Source organism: Octopus sinensis, unplaced genomic scaffold (genome assembly GCF_006345805.1).
Source record: "Octopus sinensis unplaced genomic scaffold, ASM634580v1 Contig01183, whole genome shotgun sequence".
NCBI classification, from domain to species: Eukaryota; Metazoa; Mollusca; class Cephalopoda; order Octopoda; family Octopodidae; genus Octopus; species Octopus sinensis.
Genome location: NW_021824637.1, coordinates 1 through 17,600, shown reverse-complemented (window position 1 = coordinate 17,600; position 17,600 = coordinate 1). Strand labels below are relative to the sequence as shown.

Here is a 17,600-nt window from a genome sequence, read left to right as displayed (position 1 = left end):
GGATGCCGAGTGGAAATTCACGCCGCCATCTCTTCATGTATGTATGTCGCTTCAAAATCGGAGAATAAATATCATTATATATATTATATACAGTTATATATATATATTAGAAGAAAAGAGGTAATCAGAAGATCGAATGGTTTATATTTACAGATATTTATTTATATATTACATTTTTTACATATATATCATATCACTGAGATCATTAGCGCTTTCTCCCATTCTAGTAGGGTGTTCAAATCAATATATATATATATATATATATATATATGTGTGTGTGTGTGTGTGTGTGTTGTGTGTGTGTGTGTGTGTGCGTGCGTGTGTGTGTGTGTGTGTGTGTGTGGAGGCGCAATGGCCTAGTGGTTAGGGCAGCGGACTCGCGGTCGTAGGATCGTGGTTTCGATTCCTAGAACGGGCGTTTGTGAGTGTTTATTGAGCGAAAACACTAAAAGCTCCACGAGGCTCGGCCAGGGGGTGGTGATCCCTGCTGTACTCTTTCACCACTCTTTCTCTCATCTTCTTCTGTTGGCCTGCTCGCTTAGCTAGCGGGTGGCGTCATTCGCAGGCTAAAACAATGCGAACGCAGTGTGACCAGCGATGTGTAGTAACATCTGATGGTCTGGTCGGTCACGTGATTACATGATATAATATATATATATATATATATATATATATATATGTAGGTGACTCTTAGCTGTACTGGTAACATGTAACCCAGTACAACGTGACGTATGGTCGTGCAGTTAGTGACTTAATCAGTGACCATGTCAAGCCTAATTGGTGAGGAGACCTGGTTTCTTTGGACACTCTGCAGGATTGGGAAAACAAAACCAGTCAACTGTCATCTAACAGCTGGAAGTGAGAGACCCCTAAGTTTTGTTTAGGTATATCCTTAGGAGAAGGAAAACACAGAATTAACACCTGTAACTTCCTTTGCATCAAATGATGTAGATTAGTTCGTTTTTGAGCAAACATATACGTTATTTAGAGAGTAGGATTGGCTCTGTTCAAGGCCTTTCCTCACTTTAAAAAGCTTCCAGCTCAGGTATTTCTTGGTTTTTAACATCTTCGTTGTGTTGCATAGTATGGCTGGCTATAGTCATGAAAGGCAAAGCACTCAATGTAAAATTCCATGATGGTATGAAGGTATGTATCAGCGTGGGTGGTAAGTCGATGAACACTTGTACAAACGAGTGAAGGTAATATAGTTGCGCACAAGCAAATCCTAAAAAACAACACAACGAACTTACAGCAAACTAAAAACAAAATATCCCAACGGAATGAGAGATTTCCGAGAAACTAGAATACATATACATACATATATATATATATATATTATGCATATGTAAAAGCGTTACGAGTGGAAACATCCACAACTATCCGGAAGGACGGATCGCCTGTCCGTTCACAGGAGTAAGGTAAGGGCGGCGAGCTTAGCGGCATTTCGTCTGCCGTTGCGTTCCGAGTTCAAATTCCACCGAAGTCGACTTTGCCTTTCATCCTTTCGGGGTAGATAAATTAAGTACCAGTTACGCACTGGGGTCGATGTAATCGACTTAATCCGTTTGTCTGTCCTTATTTGTGTCTCCTCTATGTTTAGCCCCTTGTGGGCAATAAAGAAATAGGAATAAGGTAAACGTTCATTCGTTTCTCCATTATTGTGTAATTAGGCAGTGTGAATGCACGTGAGTTGTGATCGCCATGAAAGCAAAGCCACCTGTTCAAGAATCTCAGGTTACAGTGACCAACAACAACAGCAATAATTTCATATATATATATATATATATATATATTAATATATATATATGATATATATATAGATATGCATGTTTATATATATATATATATATATATATATATATATATATATAATATGATAAATATATATTATATGCATGTTTATATATATAATATATATATATATATACGTTTAAATATTTGTGTTTTGTGCAAGATTTTTTATTGGCTAAACTGGCAAAATGACCATTCCGAAATATATATATATATATATATGTATAATATATATATATATATATATATATATATATATTATATATATATATATATATATAATATATATATATATATTAAATATATATTATATATTATATTTATATCATATATATATATATGCGTGTGTATGCATAAAATAAATGTTACGATGTGTCATCATAAATTGTATGATAATTTATGCTCATAAATTTTACGATGATGTTAGAACTCATAAATCCGCTCATCATTTTACGTCATAAAGCATACCTCATTATAATGTTATAACTCAGAAGATAGACGCATCTACCTGTTGGCTACAGTTATTAAATACCTGAGAATGCTCGGATCTCGCCCGCTCTTCTCTTCTTTCTGTAAGTAAAGATAAAACCACTCACGCATATACGCACGCACATACTCATACAGTTACAAATATTTGCGCGCACGCACGCACACACACACCACACACACACACACACACACACACACACTATCTATGTATATATGTTTGTCTGTATGTGTGTAGATATGTGTGTACGTATAGATAGATAGATAGATAGGTAGATAGATAGATAGATAGATAGATAGATAGATAGATAGATAAGTTGATAGAAAGGTAGGTAGGTAGGTAGGTACGAACAGAGGTAGACAAGCTGGCAGACAGACAGACATGCAGACAGGTAAATAGATAGATAGATAGATATGTTTCTTTATTAGCCACACAGGGCTGCACACAGATAGAACAAATTACAAGGTAGAGCTTTTCTTTTGAAGGTTTAAAAAAAAAAAAAAAAAAAGGAAGGGGGAGTTTCGATCAAAAGGGATCGTAAAAGGAGAGAAAGAGGATAAAAAGAAGGGGGGGTTAAAAAAGGGGAGAGGAAACAATAATGATCAAATAGGGATCGTTATCACAGAAATGTCAATATGAAGTGTAAAGGGAGGACAGGTGAGGTTTACCCGTGGAAAGAAAAGCCTACGGAAAAGACCACGGTAACCTCGGTCAATGAAGTCACATTTTATTTTTTTTTTTTTTTTTTTTTTGCAAATAAGCACTCTCTGTTTTCGATTTCTGGGTCATAGGACTATGCTCAAGGTGGCTTCGTCATTCATACGTGCCATTCTTGCTACATTCACCCATCTTTTTTTAAAACATTCGCTAGACAAAACTTGCCTCTTACTCTCACTTTCCTTTTCAAGTGGTACTTGAAGAAGTTGATGAGAGATTGACCAGAGAGGAAAGTGTTTGTCTCCAATCCTTTCAGACGCGTCCACCAGATACATTCTTTCGCCATAGCCCACAGGACGATGAAAATAGCTCTTCCTTCCCGTTTGAAGGAAGGAGGCGTGACAATATTGACGATAGACTCAGCTGATAAACCGACTCGCCCCACACGTGACAGCAGTTGTTCGACACAAGCCCACAGGTCGGAAATTGTTGGACACTGAACGAGTGCGTGCAGAACGGTTTCGTCGCTCTGACCGCATCTCGGGCAGGTCGGCCCCGTGTTTCTCGAGCCGTGTCTGTAGAGCTATCCCGACGGGTAGCGCTTCTCGGTAGCACTGCAGGCAGGGATCTCTGGAAGTGGTCCATGGGCCTGGCCCGAAGTCGTCCCGAACAGATAGATAGATAGATAGATAGATAGATAGATAGATAGATAGATAGATAGATAGATAGATAGGTAGATAGATAGATAGGTAGATAGATAGGTAGATAGATAGATAGGTAGATAGATAGGTAGATAGATAGGTAGGTAGGTTGACAGGTAAGTGAACAATACAAAATCAGCATGCTGCTGAAGACTGGGCCCTTGCATTCGCTTGCGCTACTTTTCTGGAAACAGCGTGTTATTTTATATTTAGACAAAGGTTTTGTTTTCATTATTTACGTTATATACATTTGACGGATATTTGTCCTCATCTTGTTTGTTGTTAACACAACGATTCGGCTGATATACCCTCCAGCCTTCATCGGGTGTCTTGGGGAAATGTCGAACCTGGGTTCTGCTTCCTAAGGTATTTTTCGAAGTTTTTATATTATTATTATTATTATTATTATTATTATTAGTATTATATTATTATTATTATTATTATTATTATATATTATTATTATCATCATTATTATTATTATCATTATTATATTATTATCATCATTATTATTATATTATTATTATTATGATTATCAATCATTATTATTATTATTATTATTATTATTATATTATTATTATTATCATTATTATTATTATTATTATTATTATTATTATTATTATTATATTATCATCATTATTATTACTATTTTATCATCATCATTATTATTACTATTATTATTATTATATTATTATTATTATTATTCAGGTCCCTGCCTGGAATCGAACTCGGAATCTTGGGGTTAGTAGCCCGCGCTCTTAACCACTTCACCATAAGGTTGTTTTTTTTTGTTGTGTTTCGACATTTTTTAAATCAACGGATGAAGGCACATCGCCTCCTGCTCGCTTCATGTTCATGATGTCATGGGTTTAATTCCGAGGCGCCGTAACGTAGGGTCCAGGAATTGAGGAAGGCACTTCATTTCACGCTACTTCAGTTTAATCACCTACAGTAAGTACTTATCGGTTACTGATAAAACATTCCCCTCTCTCTCCCTCTTTCTTTCTCTCTCTTTCTCTCCCTCTTTCCCTTCTCCACCTGTTATATTCTAGACGTTCCACTTGGTTAACTTTTTGCCTGTCCAAAACATTTTCAAAAGTTTGTCTTAAAGGTCCATGCTTCTCTTCAGACATGTAGTTAACCCTTGTTTCATATATTATGAATAATATAAAGCCTTCCTTTCATATGTCTCGAGTTTCTCTGGACGTTGAACAAACGTTGGTAATGTGCGTCATATATGATGCATGGACGTCCGGAAAATATGACTTGTGCATCACACGTTGTACACTGGACGGGCAAAGGGTTAAGAGCAAAGGGGACAAGAGGTCGTCCACGTCTGTTAACGACTATATTAGTACCTGTAACCATGAGGCAAAACATGCGCAGGTTACCGACCAGTACTGCATCGCGGTTGACGACCGGTGGTACTTTAATGTCAAATCATAAAACATGTTGCAATTGGCACGATGTGCCATTAAGCAGATTGGAGATATTCATAACAATCGGTGTTGCTGCTGCTACTACTACTGTTCAGCACTGTGGTTCTCAACTGGGGTCAATATGACCCTTCGGTGTCCATAAGGCCCTTGGGGGTCCATATCAGATTTTGCTGCTAAAATGCAATAAATTGGTTATACTTCTACAGAATCCAGGTAAAAAAAAGTCACAGGTAAGAAAGTCACAGGAAAAAAAAAAAGTCGCAGGAAAAAAGTCACAGGGGTTTTGTCCATAGTGGGATTGTTCGGTGCGGTTTTGTCCGGATCCCATAAATTAATTGTGACTTTTTTCCTATGACTTTTTTCCTAGCCACAATTGTGACTTTATTACTGTGACTTTATTACCGGTCACCACTTCACCATTTCCCACTGCTACGATATACAAAAAATTTTATCACTTGTTTTCTTATATAGTTCCCTAATAATACTTAATCATAAAAATATAACTGGACATGTTTATGTATATCGAATCGTTAGGAGGGCCCACCCGAATAAAAAAAATCAGAGGTGTCCATATGTTAAAAAAAAATAGTTGAAAAACATTGGTTTAGTTCAAAGCCAGTCCTGACTGTGCAAACCTCTGATCAGTTATGTTGGAACCGTGAATATCTCGGTCTTCTCTTTGGCAACGAATACATAGGTCTACATAATCTTATGTCTCCCACTAGAGCTATTTCAAAAAAAGGGCACAGTGAGAAGTTGGTCCTCGAGCCAACTAGTCAAGAGGGTGAGAGATAATCTATAATCTACGTATAGTGTAGTTTACTGGCAATAAATGAACACAAGTTCCCCGTGTACTGCTTTACCTGGGACCACATTATGTATACATGATGGCACTGAGCTCTTTTCTTCCGAGATGGTAGAGTACAATTTGAAAAAGATTTGGCTGCTGTTTCTAGCTGGCTCAGAGACTATTATGTATTCAAGACAGCATCAGGTTCTTTTCTTTCAAGATTGTAGAGTACAATTCGACAGAAATTTGGCTACTGTTTCTTGCAGGCTCAGAGACTATTACGCAATCATGACAACACTGGACATTTTTCTTTCAAGACAGTAGAGTACAATTTGAAGGAGACTTGGCTGCTATTTCTAGCAATCTCAAAGCCTGTCTATAAATATTTGATTCATCCTGGAGCAACACGGTTATAAGTTATTGTGCATTGTTTGCAATCGTACGATGTTCTTAAAGATTCCATTTCTTCTCTCCCTCACTTTCCCCCATCCCATCCTCTCTTTTCACTTTTTCTCTCAATAATAAATTACTCTCCCTTCAACTCTCTCCCTCTCTCACTCAACCACTCTCTCTCTCTCTCTCTCTCTCTCTCTCTCTCTCTCTCTTACAGACATACAGATACAAATACATTTAGAGATATACACCAATTCATTGCCTTTATATTCCCGCCCCTCTTCTGATGGCTTTCTTACCTTTCACATAAGATACCATTACCGGCTTTTTATACTTCTGACAGACGAATCGGATCCATTAACGACAAAAATGCACACATGCGCATGCGCCTGCACACACTCATATATATACCACACCTGTTAACCTTCTGTAAGCTGGCTTATATATATATATATATATATATATATGTATATATGTATATATATATCGGTGCTTCGTTGTGCCATTATTTACTTTTATATATATATATATATATATATATAGATATATATATATATATATATAATATATATATATATATAATATATATATATGTATGTATATATATATATATGTATGTGTATATATATATATATATATATATATATATATATAATATAATATATTATATATATATATATATATATATATATTATGCATATACATGTATATAAATATATATATAAACGCGCGAACGAGCGCGCACACAAACGAACATATATAATGCGTGTGTGTGTATGCACGCGTTCGTGTGTATGTCGGTGCGTATATTTGGATAAGATAACTTTCTATATTGCGCGTGCGTACACACACGCAGGCACGAACGCACGCACACACACACACACATACACACATACACATACACACACACTGATACACTATAGGAATCCGGCTACAGACTTTGCGATAAATAGCACAGCTCTGCTAACAAGAGCAGATGGAACACAGGTGAGAGAAGTAGCTAACAAAAGACACCAAAAAACAACAATAGCAACAGCAACAACAATGTGTGTGTGTGTGTGTGTGTGTGTGTGTGGTGTGTGTGTGTGTGTTTGTGTGTGTATAGACACACACACATCAGCCTATGCAAAATGTTTCTTCCCTTAGCTTAGCAACATTAGATTAAGCTAAACCAATTTATTCTGCTCAAGGCGAGTCTCATAGATTGGAACAGCCTTGATAAATTGACTGCAAACGTGTGTGTGTGTGTGGTTATATACATATATATTGACACACATAGATACATACATACATACATACATACATATATTATACACGCATGCATACATACGTGTGTATGTGTATGTAGATATGAGCATCTATGTGAGCTGCGTGTATGTATGTAAGAGTAGCTATCGATATAGAACGATTGTGTAATGGAATGAAACGTGACACACATATACCACACGCACACACACGCATATATCGTAATCGTCGATATATATATATATATTTATGTATGTATACATGTATGTATGTATGTATGTATGTATGTATGTATGTATGTATGTATGTATGTATGTACACCGTAAATCCTCGAGTATAGTCCGCCCTTGAGTATAATATGCAGGGGATTTTTAGGGGGCTGTACCTCTGAAAAACCTAAACCTTGTGTATAATACGCACCCCTTCTCTAACTTGAATCAAGGAGGTCTATATAACGTCCTTGGTTTTAAAAATGTATACGGTAACGTACTTTATTATTATTGTATATATAACATAATGCAAACGTGTAGCTTTTTTGTGCATTTTGTTTTCAGAAAATAAAGAAATAACGGCAATAACAGTAATAACGTTTAATAAATGTTGCTTACTGCAAGTTATGGATGATTCTTTTATGACTTCATTGCTTTCAAGCTTAGCTTAAGGTATTTTCGCGCCCGACATCCCAAAATGCGTCTGAATAAGCAATGCTAGACAGCAAAATAGAGACTCGGACATTGCTTAGAAAATAATTTTCATTTTTAACCTCGTATATAGTACGCACTAGGGATTTTGACCTTTAAATTTTGGGAAAAAAATGCGGATTATACTCGAGGATTTACGGTATATATATATGACACGTTTTATTTTCAAAATTATTTAGAATCTACGGAGAGAATTTCATTTTTTTTTTTTTTGTTTTTTCATGAAGGACTATCTGCAAACTGATGACTTGTTTTGGTCCAGGCATTGCTAATAATGCGAAACAATGGAATCGCAAACAAGACACATTTCGTTCTCGTTCAATGAGTACCCTCAATTCGTCGGCTGTTGTCGGTTTTGTACTGTAAATTTTATCTTTTCAGCATCCCTAAACAACAACAAAAAAAAGTCTAGTGATGTGTTGGGGAAGCAGTTATATATCAAAAAGATTATAACATGAATATATTGTGAGTTTATCACAAGTTATCTCCATGAAATTAAAATTGCGGTTAGAATCTGAATAATTGTTCTAGAAAATTACAAGAATCCAAGTTGGTTAAAATGAAAAATGTAAACAACTGCTTATCTTTTTGATTTATATTTTAATATTTTGACTTAAAAAATTGTTTTTTTTTTGTTAAGAGAAAATGTTGATTGGACATATGTCTGATCTGCATAGATATGTAGGTTGCTGGTGATGTGCACAATTCTGTTACGTTGTAGAAGTCATCGAAATCTGCTCAATTTTGTGGAAGGTTTAGTCGCCGATTAAAAGGGTCTTATTACTTCACTCGTAGTTTGATTTATTGATCAGAAAGAGAAGAAAATCATAGCTTACTCGGTAGGGAGTGAACTCAGGACGTGAATATCAGCAGGGAAATCAGAATACTGTAGTAATTTCTACAAATTACCCGCTTTTATTATTTCATCGTAATCATATAAAGTATTTGGTATCAATGTCTTCCGTCCAACATTGATACCGCGGTGACTAACACTTTGCTTTACATTATGTGTGTGTGTGTGTGTGTGTGTGTGTGTGTGTGCATGCATGTATAAATGCATGTATTATGTATTTCTCTGTCTATGTCTCTGTCTCTCTCTTTCTCTTTCTCTCTCTCTCTCTCTTCCTACATGCAAGATATATAAAAGAGAGATTTATGCATAAATACGCACATATATGTACATATATACTGGTATACATACAAATATGTGTGTGTGAATTTGTATATACACTTACACGTACACAAATATATATGTAAGCATTTATACACGCACACGCACATTGCATTTTGAACTCGATAAACAGTAACAGAATAACAGAAAATGCAGTAAATATCACGCAACTTTGTGAAACACTAGCAGAAAGACCGCCCCCGGGCGGTTTTCTACTGGTCGCAAGATGAAATTTATACGTTTGATCCCCAATCTGTGTAATTTGTCTGATGTGTTATTTCTAACTTTTCTTTGGGTCGTTTATTCGTCTAAAAGTCCTCAGTCACTGAAAGACAGCGTTAGAATTTAAGAAGCTATCGTATTATGTTAACTTAGCCGCGTATAAGTAAGTCCTCTGTTTACCGTCTTCAACAGCACCCAACAAATAAGAAAGGACACTGGAAATCAACATAATTTTGCTAGCAGTTGGAGAAATGCTTTTACTGACTTATCTGTACAAATTAAGGTTGCAAATATTTGAGGAACTTTTATGTATTTCCAGAAACAAACAAACAAAAAAAAAAACGCTATTTCTCGGTGTAGGATGACACTGTTTCACTGAATAAAAATTATTTTTGTGATTGAATCGTGAAGTTGAAATTTTTGGTAGTAAAATAATTCGAAAATCACATTTGATAAAAATATATCAAAATTAGCATTTATAGGAGTTTTCTAATATTTGCTTATTTGTTGTAAAGGTTACATACTCCAAACTAATTAATAAGCAACTTTGTTTATTATATTGTTTGTTGTTGTTTGTTCCTTCTCGAGTCACACCTGGCTAATAGGACCGGTTTCCTTGGCGTATAGGTTCCTCATCAGGACGGGAGGCCGGTCAGTCGCAGGTGAACTACAAGATGCTGGAGGAAAGAGTGAGAGAAAGTTGTGGTGAAAGAGTCAGCAGAAGTTCGCCATTACCTTCTGTCGGAGCCGCGTGGAGTTTCAGTGTTTCGCTCATAAACACACACATTGCTCGGTCTGAGATTCGAACCCGCGATCCCTTGACCGCGAGTCCGCTGCTCTAACCACTAGGCCATGTGCCTCCACTTATTATATTGTAGATATGAATATTAATTTTGTGAGATTATTTAGCGTCGACGGATGTAAAAAGGGAAAGCTGACATTGTAAATAGCTATTTTATTTCATATTCATATAATAGACGGGACGCCCTTGATGTGAGGGGCGGGGTTAAAATTAAGTATGCTAACACATCATTAGTAATTAGCTTAGTTATGATACTCCACTGGTTATTATATCCCACTATTACAAGTGAAGTATGACTGAGGAGTGACAGAGTCAACAACAGGTGGGTCATCAATGTCTCCGGTAAGTGTAACAGCTGTTGTAGAAAGTGGAACAAATTGGCGTGAAGTTGTTTTACTTTGTTGGGGATCCTTCTGGGAATAAGATCTCTTCAAGCTCCAAACCAAGAACAAATATCCTCTTGGATACGGTGCTCATTTTTAGAACGTTGCCTTTCCACCACCACCACCACCACCAACAACAACAACAACAACAACAACAGCATCGCTAACAAAATTACTATCACATCACAACCACAACGATCACCACCACGAGGACCACCATCTTCACCACTAACACCACCACCACCACCAGCATCGCTAACACCATTACTATCACATCACCACCACTACGATCACCACCATGAGGACCACCATCATCACCACTAACACACCACCACCACCACCACCACCACCACAAGCATCGCTAACACCATTACTATCACATCACCACCACTACGATCACCACCACGAGGACCACCATCTTCACCACTAACACCACCACCAGCATCGCTAACACCATTACTATCACATCACCACCACTACGATCACCACCATGAGGACCACCATCATCACCACTAACACCACCACCACCACCACCACCAGCATCGCTAACACCATTACTATCACATCACCACTAACACCAACACCACTACAAGCATCGCTAACACCAATACTATCACATCACCACCACTGCTATCACCACCATGATGACCACCATCATCACTACTAACACCACCACCACCACCACTATCAGATAGAAACTATTCTCAACTCAGTCCAACTAATCACGTCTCATTCAACATGGTTGACACTACTGACGCGTTGTGTTGCATTAGATCAGCTTCAATCTCACACGAATTATGATAAAAGCACGGCGCTTCATCCATGACCAAAATCACTCTGTTTTCTTGTATATTTCTATCTAGTAAAAATCGATTGCTTGATTCGGTTTATCAATCAACCAGTCGTGCTTGCCAAAGTCTTTTCATTGCCATTCGTGACCTTTTTGAATGACATGCCTTCGGCGACGAACGGATGTTGACAAAAACGCAGCTAATTGGTTAATTAATCGAAAAATTAACCAAAAAAATCGTTTCGTTTAATTGGTTAAATAGCTAACCAATTGACGGATAATAAAGAAGTGAAATCGAATCAGTGCGTGTGTTTATTATTAGTATAATAAACCTTCGTGAAACAACATCTCTTTCAACTCACGGCCTTACATGAAAAGTCTTGCAAACAAAATACAGAAGCAGTTTTATCAGACACATATCAGTACATAAACATACGTTCACATGTACATACACATGTACACACACACACGGACACGTCTACACACTTACCTAAATACTCATGTACACACATATGTACATATATGTAATACTTATATACATACATACATACATACATACATACATACATGCACACATATGCATAGGCACATACATGTGCACACACATTCATACACACGCACATACATGCATACATACAAAGATACACATACATACATACATACATACATACATACATACACACATAGATGCGTACATATATATCATGAACAATCTGTTACTTTCTCAGATGCATCACGGAATTTTGTCAGTGAACAGGTCGCGGTCTCAAAGCGACGAAAATATGTTGGCAAATTAAATTTAAATGTTGAAGTAAATCTAACGGTTTTTGTGTGTTTCTTAAATGGCTTATAAACACCTCTCACGCTGCAATTGTTTTCGTTCTAGCACACGATCTCAGATCAGGTCACTTGCTATGCAAGTACATCTCCGTAGTTTTATCCTTTCTTTCGTAAAAACACAGACACTTTGAATGTTGTAATTATAGATAAAGTGTCTGTAAAAAAAGGGGGTGCGATGGCTAGAGCTTCCGTTCCATGGAACCCAAACTACCTCTACAAAAATGCTAATAATAATCCTTTCTTCTAAAGGCACAACACAAGGCCTGAGATTTGTAGGGAGGGGACGAGTCAGTTACATCGACCCCAGTGAAACGCTGGTACTTCATTTATTGACCCCGAAAGGATGACAGGTAACGTTAATAATAATTCTTTTTAATTTTGGCACAAGACCAACAATACTGAATGTAGAGAGTTAGTCGATAATATCGACCTCAGTACTTAACTGGTACTTTGTTTTATCGACTCCGGAAGGAAAAAAGAAAAGGCAAAGTTAGTTTCGGCGGGATTTGAACTCAGAATGTAAAGAGCTGTAAAAAATGATACAAGTAATTTTCCGATGCTCCAACGATATTGCCAATCCAACATGCTGTAATGAAATTGTTTCTAAAACAGGCACAAGGCCAGTCGATTTTATGGTACTGAGCACTTGAACGGTACTCAAGAGATTGAAAGGTAGAGTTGACCTCGGTAGGAAGTGAACTCAGAACAGATAATACCACAAAGCATTTTGACCAGCGTTTTACCGATTCTGACAATATTCTGCCTTTAATAAAACAATATATTCTTTTCTACTCTAGGCACAAGGCCCGACATTTTGGGGGAGGGGCCAGTCGATTAGATCGACCCCAGTACGCAACTGGTACTTAATTTATCGACCCTGAAAGGATGAAAGGCAAAGTCGGCCTCGGTGGAATTTGAACTCAGAACATAAAGACAGACGAAATACCGTAGGCATTTCGCCCAGCATGCTAACGTTTCTGCCAGCTCGCCGCCTTAAATAAAACAATATATAGAATAATAATTTTTGGAGGGAGAAAAAAAAATTACGTTATGGAATGAGTTGAAAACATTAGATTCTAACAGAGAGAGAGAGAGAGAGAGAGAGAGAGAGAGAGAGAGAGATAGAGATAGAGAGAGATAAAGAGAGAGAGAGAGAAAGAAAGAGAGAGAGAGAGAGGAAGAGAGAGAGAGAGAAAGAGAGAGAGAGAGAGAGAGAGAGAGAGAGAGAAAAAGAGGGGGATAAACAGACAAAGTGACAGCAGCCAGAGAGTCAGAAGTGGTTTCCGAGGCCACCTTCATTTTGACGCACTTTGACGGGTTATACGAGCGCACCGTTCTCCGAGGGCGCTATACGTAAAAAAAAAAGGAAAAAAAAAGAAAAGGTAAAACTTCGTACTTTTGTGCTATTTTTTTTTATTGTCGTTCCTTTTAATGTTTTCAATAAAAACAAGCAGAGGGAGCATATGGTGACTTTCGTTGTGCTTGTCGGAGGTCTTGTCGACGGGTGGTCGTAGGTGGATTGGGAAATGGAAAGGTCAAGGATAAACAAAACTGTCGAGGTCACCTGCATGGATTTATTTACATTTGTGTGTGAGCGCGTGCGCGGCATTTGTGTGTGTGTGTGTGTGTGTGTGTGTGTGTACGAACACGCGCGCGTGTGTCTGTGTCACAAGAGAAGAGCAGAGATCTTCCTTCCGCTTTAGAACCCATCCCACATCCGGTCTAATCAAACGCAGCGTCCCATCAACGCCTCCCCAAATATTCAACCGAGCACGTGTTGTATTAGTTTAACTCCAGCCCCAGGATCATGTGCATGTGTATACAAGAATATCAGTATGACTGTATATCTATCTATCTATCTATCTATCTATCTATCTATCTATCTATCTATCTATCTATCTATCTATCTATCTATCTGTACACACATACAAACATGGATACATGTGTGTGTGTTCGTATATATGCATGAATGTATATATATTTATATTAAACTTAGACAAAGGAGTAGCTATGTGGTAAGTAGCTTGCTTACCAACCACATTGTTCCAGGTTCAGTCCCTCTGCGTGGTACCTTGGGCAAGTGTCTTCTATAGCCTCGGGCCGACCAAAATCTCGTGAGTGGATTTGGTAGACGGAAACTGAAAGAAGCCCATCTTATGCATGTGTAGTTTTCTACATGCTAGGCCACTGGTAGTAAACAATTTCTAAAAATGTTTCCTACCCTAATATTTATTAATTATATATATATATAATCGTAGGATTGCGGTTTCGATTCCCCGACCGGGCGTTGTGAGTGTTTATTGAAAGAAAACACCTAAATCTCCGCGGAGCACCGGCAGGGTATGGTGGCGAGCCCTGCTGTACTCTTTCACTAAAACTTTCTCTCACTCTTTCTTCCTGTTTCTGGTGTACCTGTATTTCAAAGGGCCAGCCTTGTCACACTCTGTGTCACGCTGAATCTCCCCGAGAACTATGTTATAAGGGTACACGTGTCTGTGGAGTGCTCAGCCACTTCTAAGTTAATTTCACGAGCAGGCTGTTCCGTTGATCGGATCAACTGGGACCCTCGTCGTCGCAACCAACGAAGTTCCACTATATCGGAATTTATCAAAGACACATACATAAACATACACATAAATATATATATATACATACATACAGACAAGACACGGAATAATTTAGGCCACGGTAGATATACTATGTCTGAACATATAATATGCGATGGTTACCACTGCCACGAAAACTACCACAACCACCAAAACCATCACCACCACCACCACCGCCGCCGCCGTCACCATCATTATCACCACCATCACTATCACCACAAACCACGATAGCCACCACTCCCATCACAACTACCACCACCACCATCAGCAACACGACAATCACCACTACTACCTTCACCATCACCATTACCATCACTATCCGATTGCGTTTCCACAACGTAGCGGTTCGGTAAAAGAAACTGATGGAATAAGTACTTGGGTCGACTTGCTCCGCTAAACCCTCCTAGATGGGTACCCCAGCATGGCCGCAGGCCAATGATTGAAACAAGTAAAAGTTAACAGATTGTCTTGTATTTTTTTCTTCCAATCGCTTTTAAATCATTCAAAGTATTCGTTGATTTGTCCTTTATGCGTCCCCAACAAATCCCTTTTCCTATCTAAACGAGAAGTGAAAGTAGTTAATGTGTCACTACTACTTTCTAGGTTGTTGCTCAACCGTAACTGTATCTACGTAATGTGAGCCAGCAAAACCTGGAAGTTTTCCCCGAGGGAAACAGCATGAAACGCATGCATGAGTGCTTCTGACACGTGTAAAGACATGCATCAATGCTTCGTTAAATCGTGCCGCATCAATGTCCTTCCATCTTCTCTATCTCCCTCTCAATCTCTCACTTCTTCTTCAAACACTTTGAGCTTAGTGCGACACATGTTTCCAAAAGCGAATATTTATGAAGCTTCTGCGCTGGTTCGCAAGGCCTCGCCTGGTGGTTTACTAAACTTTAGAACTCGTTGACTAGGCTTCAAAGATGGCTTAGTAGGGAGGCGCGTGGCTTAGTGGTTAGGCTGTTGAACTCATAATCCTATGATTGTGGTTTCGATTCCTGGATCAGGCACCGTGTTGTGTTCTTGAGCAAAGCATTTTATTTCACATCGCTTCAGTCCGCTCATCTAGCAAAAACCAGTAACCCTGTGACAGATGGGCATCCCATCCTGAAGCGAGGAGAATATATGTGCCATGGGAACTGAGAGCCGGGCCCCATGAGTCTATATGACTTGGGAAGTATAATAATCCTTTATCTTTATTAGGTCCCAGGGTTGATTTACTAGGCTACTGGTCGTTTACAACTCCTCAGTACTGGCTTGTGTTTTTGTCTGTTTGTCCACCCCCCCCCCAACACACACACAACCGATTTTGGTGTGTTTACATCCCCGTAACATTGCGGTTCAGCAAAAGAAACCGATACGATAAGTACCAGGTTTACAAAGAATAAGACAAGGGGTCAATTTCTTTGATGAAAAGGTGGTGCTCTAGCATGGCCATAGTCAAAATGACTGAAACAAGTAGAAGTGTAAGCCAGTAATTGTATTAAAAAATTTTGTATATTGTAAACGTATAAGCTTTTTATTGCACAAATTTTAATAACAAAATTTTATAATGACATCCCCCACTCCCCAAAAGATCATGTGGACCGCGGTTGAGAATCTTTGCTTTAGACAGTTGCTCGACCAACGAGAAAGAACAGCCGAACCCATTTCATATCTCTACTAGAAAAGTCCACTTGTCTATAGAAGTTAAAAAAAAAAAAAAAAAAAAAAAAGGCAGAAAGGTCACCGCTGGAATGCTTTTGATCATAAGGTTTCTAGATCAAAGATGGAGGATTTGGGGTTGAAAAAAAAAAACCAAAAAACAACCAGCAGCAGCAGTCAGGATATATCTTCGAAATATTAATCTACATATTTTGGTATGTGTACACAATACTGAAATTCTTTTTCGTTTATACACCCATCCAACCATCCACAATCCTCTCACACGCGTGCGTGTATGTATGTATGTATGTATGTATGTATGTATGTATGTATGTATGCATGTATGTATGTATGTATGTACGTACGATGTACGTATGTACGTATGTATGTATGTATGTATATGCTGATATATATATATATTATATATAATATATATATATAGATATATTTTATATATATATGTATGTATATATATATCTTATATGTATGTATGCATGCGTGTGTATGACTGTGTGCGCATAAGTATGTTTAAATAAGTATATTCACAATATCTATCTATCTATATCTATACCTATATCTATATCTATATATATACAGGCATATGTATAAAAAACGCACCAACACATATACACATATATATACGCATACATACATAATACAAACACACGTATACACACACACACACATATATAATATGCAACATTGTATGTGTATATACATATATGTAACAGTGTCTATGTACATATGTGTATATATATACCTACCTACCTATCTATCTATCTATATATCTATCTATCTATCTATCTATCTATCTATATATCTATCTATCTATCCATCCAGTATTTTTACTATCTATCTATCTATTATCTATCTATCTATCTATCTATCTATCTATCTCTATATATATATATATATATATATATATATATATATATATA

General features: G+C 37.5%; 2 long non-coding RNA genes across 2 annotated transcripts; one reads left to right on the top strand and one right to left on the bottom strand.

Annotated features, from left to right (window-relative positions):
* Window positions 1–344: 344 nt before the first annotated feature.
* Window positions 345–14,811, top strand: LOC118760876. Its single transcript, XR_004997010.1, has 3 exons — window positions 345–385; window positions 2,546–2,549; window positions 14,668–14,811. It is a non-coding gene; the product is annotated as an uncharacterized LOC118760876 (long non-coding RNA).
* On the bottom strand, window positions 354–14,857 carry LOC118760877. Its single transcript, XR_004997011.1, has 3 exons — window positions 14,743–14,857; window positions 929–931; window positions 354–462 (listed from the first exon to the last, which is right to left on the bottom strand). It is a non-coding gene; the product is annotated as an uncharacterized LOC118760877 (long non-coding RNA).
* Between the last annotated feature and the right edge of the window lie 2,743 nt (window positions 14,858–17,600).